We start from the raw sequence: 12,061 nt of genomic DNA on the forward strand, positions 1-12,061 counted from the left end.
TAACCATGTAAGGCCACGGTCTCCAATTATTCAAACACTAATCAAAGGGACGTCACTTAGAGAATGATGTGACCCAAGCAGAAGTATCAACACCTAAACGAAGGCTGAGCCATCCAAAAGGAGTGAGTGTGGAGAGATGTGTAGGATTCAACTGAACATGGCACCCAGATGACTCAGGTTTCAGAGCAGTATTGTGGGGCACCTTTCAGATTTCTGAGACAGCAGTTTTCTTGCTGAGGGCGGGACAGGAATAATGTAGGTGGGTGTTTTGAGCTGAACAGACTGGTAGTATCCGCAATATGGATTTAGGATTCAACTGTACAGAAGTATCACTAGACCATAGAGTAGATGAAGAAGGCAGATGTTTAACTACTGTTCTTTAATCCCTTTTTAAAAATAGCCTAAAAGCTGGGCATGCTAGCACATGCCTATAATTCCAGCACTTAAGAGACTGAAGTGGGAAGATAATGAGTTCAAGGCTAGCTTGATCTACATAGCTAGAATCTATCCACAAAAGCCAAAATAAAATGAAAGAGGCGCGCATGTCCACGGAAAGGTCAGAGGACAGCTTTCAGCAGTTAGTTGTCTCTCCTCCCGCTATGTGGATTTTGAACTGGGTCATTGGATCGCACTTTACCCACTGAGCCATCTCACCGACCCTCAGGGAGATTTAAAAGAAAGAAGAAAAGAAAGAGAAAGAAAAGAAGAATGAAAGAATGAATGATGAAAGAAAAACAGAAAGAAAGAAAAGAAAAGAAAGAAAGAAGCTGGCAGATGCCTTTGTTGCTTTTCTCCTCTTGCTGCAGCCATGGCCAACCCCACCATGTTTCTTTGACATCATGGCCCATGGCAACCCCTTGGGCGGCATCTCCTTCGAGCTGTTTGCAGACAAAGTTCCAAAGACAGCAGAAAACTTTCGTGCTCTGAGCACTGGAGAGAAAGGATTTGGCTGTAAGGGTTCCTCCTTTCACAGAATTATCCCAGGATTCATGTGCCAGGGTGAGGACTTCGCACATCATAATGGCCCTGGCGGCAGGTCCAGCTATGGAGAGAAATTTGAGGATGAGAACTTCATCCTGAAGCACACAGGTCCTGGCATCTTGTCTATGGCAAATGCTGGACCAAACACAACTGGTTCCCAGTTTTTTACCTGCTCTGCCAAGACCAGGCGGCTTGATGGCTACATGTGTTCTTTGGGAAGGTGAAAGCAGACATGAACATGGTGGAAGCCATGGAGCATTCTGGGTCCAGGAAGGGCAAGACCAGCAAGATCACCATTTCCAACTGTGGACAGTTCTAATTCTTTTGACTTGCGGGCATTTTATCCATCAAACCATTCCTTCTGTAGCTCAGGAGAGCACTCCCACCCCATCTGCTTGCAATACCCTGTAATATCTGCTCTCACTGAAGTTCTTTGGGTTCCATATTTTCCTCATTCCCTTTCAAGTCTAGCTGGATTGCAAAGTTAAGTTTATGATTATGAATTGGAATTAAATAAGAAAAAGAAAGTATCTGACATGGTTGAAGGACCTAGCACGTTCAAATTTTGCCAGGTAGCCCCATGGACAGGAAATTTGTGAAGATGTTGGGGTCTTTATGCTGACTGAAGCCTGCCTGGGCACCACCTGGAAACTTAGACAGACTTAGACTGTGAACCCAGGTTCCTTCTCTGAGCAATCTTTGGGTTTTGATTTCAAGGTCTTCAAATGAAAGTGGTTGCAGGGGGCTCTCTGCATTGTATCCAGTGAGCTCTGTTTAAAGTTGATAAATGTTAATCACATCTACAAAATGCTTTCATACCAGTATGCAGATAAATGTTTAATCAAGCAGCCCCCCAGTTGTTTAGCCAAGTAAACATTAAATTAACATGGTTGTCTAGCCAACTGAGCATAAATTTAGCCATCACAAGCATCTGCTGCTTAGAAGACAAGCATTCTTTTCTGCTGGGTAGATGAAAGAGTAGGCCCTCTGGGCCATAGAAGCTCAATGTTCCGCCTTCCAACAAACTCTCTCTCTTTGGTCTAGCTTTTGTTTTTGTTTTTCTGTATTCAGGATTGAACCTAGAATATCACTCTATCTCTAAACTATAATTCCCGGGCTTTAGGAGAAAGAGAGAGAACAAGAGAGAGAGAGAGAGAGAGAGAGAGAGAGAGAGAGAGAGAGAGACAGACAGACAGACAGACAGATAGACAGACAGACAGAGGGAGAAGAAGAGAGAGTCACAGAGAGACAGAGAGCTTGAGAGAGAGAGAGACAGACAGACAGACAGACAGATAGACAGACAGAGGGAGAAGAAGAGTCACACACACACACACACACACACACAGAGAGAGAGAGAGAGAGAGAGAGAGAGAGAGAGAGAGAGAGAGAGAGAGAGAGAGAGAGAGGACTTCAGAAAGATAAAGAGTTTTAGAGAGACTTTCATTAAAGTTGCTAAGGCTGGCTTTGAACTCACTCTACAGCCCAGACAGCCTTGAAGTGATTCTGCCTCCACTTCCTGGGAAGCTAGGATCGCAGATCTAATATGCCACTGAGGCCCAGCTTCAGTTTGTTATTTTATATCAATCCATCCACTTACATTCCCCTCCCCCATCTCTCCTGCCATCCATAAACATCTTCATCTGTTTTATCCTAAGAACAAAAACTTCCTCTTGCATAGCCACAACACACTTATCGAAATAAGAAACTGTAACCTGTAGGCTAAAAATGACATTTTGTTGCTACATGCTGGGGTCAGGTCTCAAGCAAAGCAAATGAAATGGAAATGGGGGCAAGCAAGGAGGAGACTAAAGGGGGAGAAACCTTATCCTTGTCTATCACAGATGTCTGACAACTCTTAGGTAGGGGACACCCCTCACCAACCTGCTCCGGACATGAGTTGGCTGGCTGTTAGGATCCTCGAGTGGCCCCGAGGCTGCCAAGTTCTTCTGCCTCCCTTTCCTCTCGAAGGCCCCTTTCTCAGGCTCTGAGCTGCTTTGACATTTTTACACTACCTAGTCCAGGCTGACACCCGGCTGGAGCAGGTTCTGAGTAGGGCCTCTGTGAGCCAGAGGCCGCACAGGACCAGTAGATACCCTGTTTCTGGGAGCTGGAAGGTGGCCAGGCTGGGTGCGAAGCTAGGTGCAGCTTCTTGGCTTTAGGCAAAGATCAGGCCTGGCACTGTTTGTATCACGTTAATGGCTTGACACGGCTTCCATCTGAGAACAAGACGTTAAAACAGCTTCGGAGTGAGGACTTAAATGAGGGATTTAGCTTGTCTCACAGGCGTTCTGAGAGACAGCTCTAGCCTTCCAAGGGCACATTCCAGGTAAGAATAGCCTTGTTTTAGCAGTAGGTCTCAGTATGAAATACTCTGGACCATTTTTCCCCCCACAAAACGTATTGAGCACATGCTGCTTCCAGGGACCGAGTCTCCTTGTGCAGCTCAATCTAGACTGCAACTGACTGAAAATTCAGACCAGCCATGAACGGCAATCCTCCTGCCTCAGTTCCCCGAGTGCTGGCATTATTGGCATGTACTAACGTGCCTAGCTCAAAGTCTGTAGCTTAAACTTTTGCATATCCACGATGTTCTGAACCCTGTTCATTCTTACAACGCAGTCCTGAGGTGTTTAAAAGAGAGAGAGAGAGAGAGAATCGGTTCACAGATAAAACCAAAAATCTGAAAAGCTGGAAACGTGCCTGAATTATCGTGGCAAGGACACAAGCCGGAGAAGCAGGGTTCCAGCCAAGAACTCCCAAGGCAGCTCACCTCTGGCTCCAGGGACACCTGCACAGTTGGAGACATCTCTGCTTGTGGAAACCCAGGACCCAGACAAGAGGCTGAGGCTCCGCGCTCTAGCAGAGCCGTGAAGGAGGTTTTGATGTCTTTCTTTCTGGTTGCTCCTGGGCTGGGATCCCAAGGCCTCTGAGCATGTCGGATGTCAGTCTAATATCTCTATAACTGCCACGTTTACTGTCTAGAGAGTCAAGAATCCCACAAAGGATGAGTTTCTAGGAAGGTCTAACTGCTCATGCGCGATATCCAGAGAGGCCAGGCAAGGGGTGCTGCATGCCCTTCTCTGCACGGAACGCTTCTGTTTCGCTCGCTGTCCTGCAGGTGGCGCCATGTCCCTCTCACATCTTCCTGGTCTAACTCCAGAGCTATCTTTCTGAATTCTCTCTGAATGCCCTACCTTCATCCAGGGCATGAGTCTTTTTCTCTCTCTTGTATGTAGCACTGTCTTTGATGCTGCCTTTCTTCTCAACGTGAGGCCTAGGACCTCTCTGTCACCTGCACAGAGGGCTGGACAACAAGCTCAACTAAGCATTCTGTTTAGAAAGAGCAATCTGAACTTTACAGCAGTCCCTTGTTGCTACCTTAGAAATAAGGAACTGGGCTCAGAGAAGTCTCTGGCAGGTCAGATCCCAAATGCACATATATAAGTCTATATACATGACAGCTTCCTCTCTCTCCCAGAGTACCCTCTCCTCTCCTGACTCACGTGGTCTACAGTCTTGTGGTCAGTTATTACTCTTCCTTGTGGAAAGCAAAGAAACCCGAAGATACCTGGGAGAGCTCTTTCTAATCCTTGGGCAGGACAGGATTGTGTCCTCTGAGGAATGTGACACAGGATCTGTGTCACCTATTCTTAAAGGACTGTCCTTGAAGTCACCTTGTGTCCAGCGCAGATGAGCATCATTCATCCTGTGAGAGATACCTCCTTTTTCTTTTTATCTAAGGTTTTGTTTTATTTATATGAGTACACTGTAGCTGTCAGGCACACCAGAAGAGGGCATCAGATCCCATTACAGATGGTTGTGAGCCACCATGTGGTTGCTGGGAATTGAACTCAGGACCTCAGGAAGAGCAGTCAGTGCTCCACTGAGCCATCTCTCCAGCCTGAGATACCTGCTTTTTTCACCCTGGCCTTTCCATGGGAGTAGCAGCCATGTCCCTTGTCTCAAGAGGCTGAATGTGGAGGTAAACCTACAGCTGGGCATGGGGTGCCTGCATGCAACCCCAACACTTAGGGAGGCTGAGGCAGAGGGATTGGGCTATGCAGTGGGACCTGTGAGGGGAAGGAAGGAATAGGCCATCTTGCCTATGGGGCAGATGTACAGTCCCTTGGGGACAACAGTGACAGTCTCAGTACTGTGACAACATGGGCCGTTGGGTTTGTTCATGTATAATTTTCCAGGACTGTATGGCATAGAGGCCACACAGACGGAATGGCAAGAGATGGGAAAAAGGAACCTGGTTACAAGTTTGTGAATTCGATGAAACTGCAAATTTCTCTGTCTGTCTGTCTGTCTGTCTCTGACCCCACCCCCAAAGTGAGGGGGGATTTAAACAGTTGGGAGATCTGAGTTTTTAGGGATGCCTACCTCATATAAACTGTATTGTAAGGCATTAGGGATTGATTTCCTTTGTTACATGGAGATTAAAACAAACAAACAAACTCTACTCTCAAATCTACTAGCAAATAGGAGAGGACATGTTAAAAACTACAGTATTCATAGACACAGATGTTATACGAACGTATCTTTTCTTGTTAAAGTGGATACACCCCAGGTAGGTTGCAGCTCAGTGGTAGAGTGCTTGGTACCATGTCAGAAGTTCTGGGCTGGATTCAGTCAGCATGGGGTACAGCATTTGGAGGCAAGAGGCTCAGGACCTCAAGATCACCTTCAGTACAGAGCAAGTTCAAGCCAGTCTGGGTTACTTGACAGCTTAACCCCAAAACAAATTAACAGGCTCACAAATAAATGAGGCCGTATCATCGAGAGTAGAATGAATGTAACTGATAGTTTAAAGATCAATTCTTTCATTTTACTGCTTATAATCAATATTAGTATTTTGTCTTTTCTCTTCCATCTGTATCCAAAATCCATGTATGTAAACACATGGCTATATGCACACTCCCCTCACCACAAGCCTGTGGGCCCTGTGTGTGTTAGGCAAGTGCTTAAGCCATGAGCTATACCTCAGACCGAGAATTTGATTATTAATTAGAGCAGTAATTTTCATCTACATTGCTTTGGCTAAAGTTTTAGAAATGAGCTGTTAAGTCATTCTTCAGTCCCTTTGTTCCTTAAATACATAGTTATCAAGACTGGTTACACCAGATTGTTCCCCCCATCTGCCAAAAAGGGCAAGAAACCTCTACAGTTAAGTTTCTCAGTCTGAAAATGAAGATGCCTCAAGGGCCAGATGGGGTCCCACCTGGGAAAATGCTCAGAAGCAGTGCAGAGCAGCAGGAAGCACTTATAGGTGGGAGATAGGATTCGCAGCTTTCTCTGTCAAAGCAGAGCTAGGGAAAACATACTCAGTCCCACGGACAAGTCCTAACAATCAACAGCCAAGTACTGGTTCCCAAGATACTAATAAGCCATTCTCTCTGCCTCCAACACTTAAATGAGTCATTCTTTCTAGGTAGAGGTAAAGTGTCCCCCTCCCCAAAGTAGCTCTAATGTTGTCACAACAACAGTAAATCTGACTTGGAGAAGGATAGGATCTGTAGCTCAGTACCATCATGTTACCATCTGCAGACTGGCTATCTCCTTGGTACGAAACCAGAAATGCTGGGTGGGGAAGACGGCACAATCTCCTTCCCTCCCAGGGCTCATTCTACAGCGTGCTGGGAGGCACAGGCAAAGCCTGGTATCCGTTGACAGTCAGCAACCTTACGAGACCACACAGAGCCAATAAACATCATCTCCCTGGACTTTAATAAGGTTTTGAATGGTTCCCACTTAAGGAGCCCTTGAGAAACTTGGAAAATCTGGCCGAGTGTGAAAGTTTTATTAAGCAGGATGTTGGAAAAGTCTGTGGTGCCATTTAGCAGCCCCCAGAATCCCTGTTGGCATTAATTGGCTTCAGCCTAGGTGGCCCACAACTTTCCTTATCTTATCCTTCCCCTGCCTTTTCCCTAATCTCAATGGCCCTTTAAACTCACAGTGCATCCTTCCCGGGGACTTGTGCAGCTTTGAGCAGGGTTGTAAACTGGGACTTGCATAAAAATCAGGGTCAAGGGACGTGTAACAAAATGATTTAAGCTAAATCCACTTTATGTTTTGACCGAAGCATCTAAAAACATTAAACAATTCTGTAATATACGTCAGCCGAGTATGCAAAGCATAAAACCTTCTTTCAAAAATAAACTTTGTTCTCTGCACTCAGTTCATTTGTATCAAGGGTATGGTCTGGGCAGGGGAAGAGCCCAGCCAACGAAAGCTTTCAAAGAGTAGAAACCCCCCGACTCTGGTGTGAGCGGCTGGCCGCACTGTGGACTCACAGGAGGCTGAGAAACCACCCGTGTTTCTGCCTCTCTCTTAGACAATCAATCTTGTAAACTCTCGGCTCTTTAGCTGTAAGTGGCAGGAAAAAGAAATGGGAGAGCGATAGCCGGAGAAATTTACAACCAGTTTTCTGCACGTTCCTAAACACAAAGCACTTGCTCTCCTCAAAAACCAGGCAAAGAGAGCCTTAGTTCCCTGGATCAGCCAGCTGCGCATGGGTGATAAGCCACACCTCTGGCCCTCAGAACCTATGTGTATGTGCATATATGTATGAGTATGTTGTATACATGTGTGTCACATCGTAGAAAAGGTAAGGCTACACACGCTGATGGTGAAGACATGAATATTTCTTAGGCACCAGCGTATTTTATCTGAATATTCATTTGAATACATAAGCAATACATGTTCAACGCATTACTTCAATTAAGAAGTTTTAACGCTACATTTCTTTATTTGGTGATGGGTGTGCCGTGGTGTGCCTGTGGATTGAACCGAGGTCATTGGTCTTGGGACCAATCAAGCCATCTTTATCTACTGAGCCATCTTGCCAGGCCTTGTGTTTGGTACATTCTTGCAAAAACAAAGGAACAGTGTGACTTGTGAAAAGCTGCATTTTGCCTAGACATTCTCTAGAATTAGATACACAAGCAGGACTGGGTGGGGGTGGGGATGGCTCAGTGGTAGAGTGTATGTAGTATGCATGGGACTTGGAGTTTGACCCCCAGCACTCCCCCCAAAAGTATGCACATAATAAAACCATTGGAGAAAATAAATTTAATTTAAAAAAAAGCAAAAAACTATACTCCAACCAATGAAATGAAATAAAATAGTTACCTTTAAGTATTGTTCTCTCTGTACTTGAGATGTTTATTACATGTTAACCCAACACATTCAACTTGTGGTCTATTTTCCTCAGACAATACTGCATGTATTTTCCATGTTGTTGGTTTGGTAATCCTCTGCCTTGGAGTTAATGGCCAGGCAGTAGTTAGTGACAGCCAAAGTCTGCTTACCCACCCGATGCCCCTCCCAGCACTGGCCACTGGTAGTCTTTAATATTTGCTATTATACAGTGTGTTGTGATTAAAATCTCCCCGTAGTTTCTTCCTCTCTAGTTTGGATTATTTCCCTAGCATTCCCAGAAGTGGAATTACTGGGTCAAAGGGTGTGACCATGCTTAAGACTCTTGATCCAGCATGCCAAGTTCTTTTCCGAAACGATTGAACTGATTTTTCACTATTTGTGGCTTGCTCTGTGTGAGAAATTCTGGGGATGGACATCTCTTTCTGGGGAAAGGGCTTCTCATCTACGGCTTGGCTGAAATTTCTACCCCTTTGTTCAGCTGTTTCAGACGGCTTCCTTCAAACTCTGTTGACAATGTTTGGCTATCTGATGACTGGCTAGAAGATTTATATTGGTCCCCCTGTCTCCAGGCTCTTCCTGCCTTCAGTCTGTTTTGCACTTGTGGCCAGATTAACTCTTTTGGAAACACGGCCTGCTGCCTGTTCCTGCCCTACTCGGAAATGGAGTGGTTTTCTTTCCCCTCCAGGATTAAGTGCAGGTTCTTCTCCAAGGTCAAGCCAATCTTCCGATTTTCCACACCCCAACAGAAACCTTTGTCTCTTCTCGCTTCAGCCCCAAATCGTGTCCCCCCACTTGTTCCTTTGCTCAGGTTGTCCCCCCCCCATAGGATTCCTCCCCTTCCTCCTGCCTACTCCACACTCTCTGCTGACAAGCTGCTACAGTCCTGCCAGCCCGCTGTGAGAGTTCCAGGAGTCAGGAACTCAGAGACACGGGGAAGCAAGAGCAAAGAGGATGCCGGGCATGTTACTGGGCCAGGGAACATGGATTCTTCTCCCCCTTAGAGGCATGAATAGACTGGCCAGAAAGCCAGAACCTGACAAGCCTCGGAACCCCCGATGCCCTCCATGTAGGCCTGAAGAGGGACCTAAGAGAAAGCAGGATTATAGGCTAATAATATAATAATACAATAATGATTACCATTATGATTAGTTTCCCTTTGAGAAGCTAAGATCTAAATATATATATTGGCTTAAATACAAGAAGAAATCACTGATAGTTACAAAAAAAAAAAATCTTCAGGAAGTCAGTCCAGGGCTAGAATAGCAGCTTTCTGCCGATTGAGGGACTAAAAACTCTTTTTCTTTTTTTAGTTAAAAAATTGTATAGAGTGGTACAGTGGGAATGTGGTGTTCATGGAAGCCAGGCTAGACATCAGGTTCTCTGGAGCTGAGGTTCCACAGGAACCCCACAGGAAGTGGGAGCTGGGAATCAAATTCCAACTTTCTGCAAGAGCAGTGTGTGCTCTTAGCCACTGAGACATCTCCTAGTCCCAAGGACCCAAACTCTTTAACTTTTTGCAGTGCCAACCCTGGGCTGTGTCCCTCCTTCTTGGTCTCCTAAAGAGCAGTCAAGACACAAGCCATTGGCCATGTAGTCTGGACCATTAACAGGCAGAAGTACAAATGTCACCTCCATCTGGAGGAATTTGGAAATTCCATATGATTCTTCTATTCAGAACTTGCTGGCCTCATCCATGGCTGCCCCTAGCTGCAGAGGAAGACCCCGCATAGAAAGAACCCGATGGAGATCAGGGTTCGGTTACTAACAACAGGTTTCAGCAACCATAGCCAATAGTGTCTGCTATCAACCCTCAAGGTTCTGGGAAAACAATTTACCTCCCTCATTTCTTCCCATTTCTCTGTCACCTCTAAGCAAGTTTTTAGTGGAAAGGAATATAAGACCCAGACTGAGCCCAGAGCCTGGGCTCTTCACCTTCTTAGGTGATGCAAAAACTTACTTTTTCATAATGTAAACGCATAGATAACCACATACCATCTTTTCGTTCCTTAACTAAACATGCAATCTTTCAGAAATAGATTTGGTTTTGTTTTGTTTCTTGAGAGAGTATTTCTCCGTGTAGCCCTGGCTGCTCTGTAGACTCAGAGCCTCACCTGCCTCTGCCTCCTAAGTACCAGGATTAAACGTGTATACCACCACCGCCCGGGCAGAAAACAAAATCTTATATTTGGCTCTCTCACTGTGCAAAATTCACCTGAGGCCCTCCTTTTAAATGTTTGGTTTTAGTATCTTATCTGTGAAGATTTTAGAAGACTTCTCTAGAGATTAATAAAGCCTAAGGAGTTAATAACTAATACCGAAAATAACGTTCTAAAGGGAAAAATAATTGTTTCACTGAGAAGACTCAAGATAAATACTTCTCACAAGTTAATCAAAATAGAAAGTAAGGTAAAGTTCATCTAATTTGTGTTGTGCTTTGGACCAATACTCCAGCTTTCCTGTAAAACAGCCAGCTGAGTAGGGCTGGGAATTCTGTCCAGTAGAGCGAGAGCGGTCACTTGCCTAGTAAGCACAGGCCGCTGAGTACCAGAGACCATCCATGAGCATGGATTAGGGAGCATCTTTAGGGAGAATGGGCAGGGGCGGGATCTTAACTCGTGATGATGCTTGGGATCACGGACTCTGTGTAGACAGGATGAGTATCCAGTCCTCACTGGGGAGGGCAAGGCTGGACACAAGTTTGGGCAGAGGGGATATTGGATGGAAAGGGGAAAGCTGCTTAGCAAAGAGAGTGTAGAGTGTTTGCTTGTTTTGTAGGGCTGGGACTTGAACCCAGAGCCTCCAGGACTCTGTGATTGGTCCATATTTCAAATGCTTAGAATGATATTGTAGCCTGCTTTGGGTATAGTCTATCTGTATGTATATGTGTATATGTATATGATTATATGTGTATATGTATATTATTACATATATGATTATGTGCATGTGTATGTATATGACATGGAAGTAGGAGCACTGGAATGGAGTCTACAGATGTGGCAGTGGTGGGTTTATGTCACTGCTGCCCTAAGGACTTCCTAATGGCAAGTCGCTAAAAACCTGAAGGATGACTGTGCAGTCTATAGTCCTGCCAATGGCTTGTGTACCTGGTCTATGTAGCCATGTGACCCTGAGGTGTCTGTATCCTGTAGCAAAAAGCTTTTGTGTCTGGAGAATTGAGCAAGACTGGGTATTGCAGCAGGGGCAGAAAGCCAAAGGAAACCACAGGGACAGGCTGGTTCCAAGGGTGTGAATACCCAAGGGGCCAAGGACAGGTCACTTCTGTTCCGAATGCCACACACCCAATACAGCGCCTGGCCCATGGTTTCCAACTTCCACACCCAATTGAGACACATTACATGAATGAATGAATGAATGAATGAATGAGTGAGTGAATGCACTAATTTTTTAAAAAAGGCCTGTTTCCCCAAGCTTACAAAACAAGAAGTTTTCATAAGCACCTTTCCTGATGGCTCTTTAAAATAACCAGTTGTAACCAGACATGGTGGCACACACCTGTAATTCCAGTACACAAGAGCCTGAGACAGGAGGTTCTTAGATCAAGACCAACCTATGGTCCTGTCTTGACCAAACCAAACCTAACAAGGCAGTTAGAAACCTCAGGAAGTAGTCTAAGGGCAGATGCTCTGGTCTCTGTGGTGTGGTCATTGAGACTATAGGTAGCAGAGCCTGAGAAGCCATGGGGCTCAGACAGAGGAGAACCTTGCCTTGTTTTTTTTTTTTTTTCCCCCACCTGCCATCTCCTGGGTATCTAGCTTCATAGCTTCTCGTCAGGAAACTCATTAGATGGAGGCACCAGAGCTGAAGGAGGCTAAATAACCTGCCCAAGGGGTGGAAACGCTTAAACGGACAAGGATTCCAACTCCCTGACCCTAAGCCGCACCTTAGCCGTGCTCTG

At 45.5% G+C, this 12,061-nt stretch overlaps 1 pseudogene across 1 annotated transcript; it reads left to right on the plus strand.

The window, feature by feature from the left end:
- The first annotated feature begins 808 nt into the window (after positions 1-808).
- On the plus strand, positions 809-1,300 carry LOC308417474 (peptidyl-prolyl cis-trans isomerase A-like; annotated as a pseudogene). The gene has a single exon. The product of its transcript is annotated as a peptidyl-prolyl cis-trans isomerase A-like (transcript).
- The last annotated feature ends 10,761 nt before the right edge of the window (positions 1,301-12,061 follow it).

The sequence above is a fragment of the Micromys minutus genome (assembly GCF_963924665.1).
Source record: "Micromys minutus genome assembly, chromosome: 2".
NCBI lineage: Eukaryota > Metazoa > Chordata > Mammalia > Rodentia > Muridae > Micromys > Micromys minutus.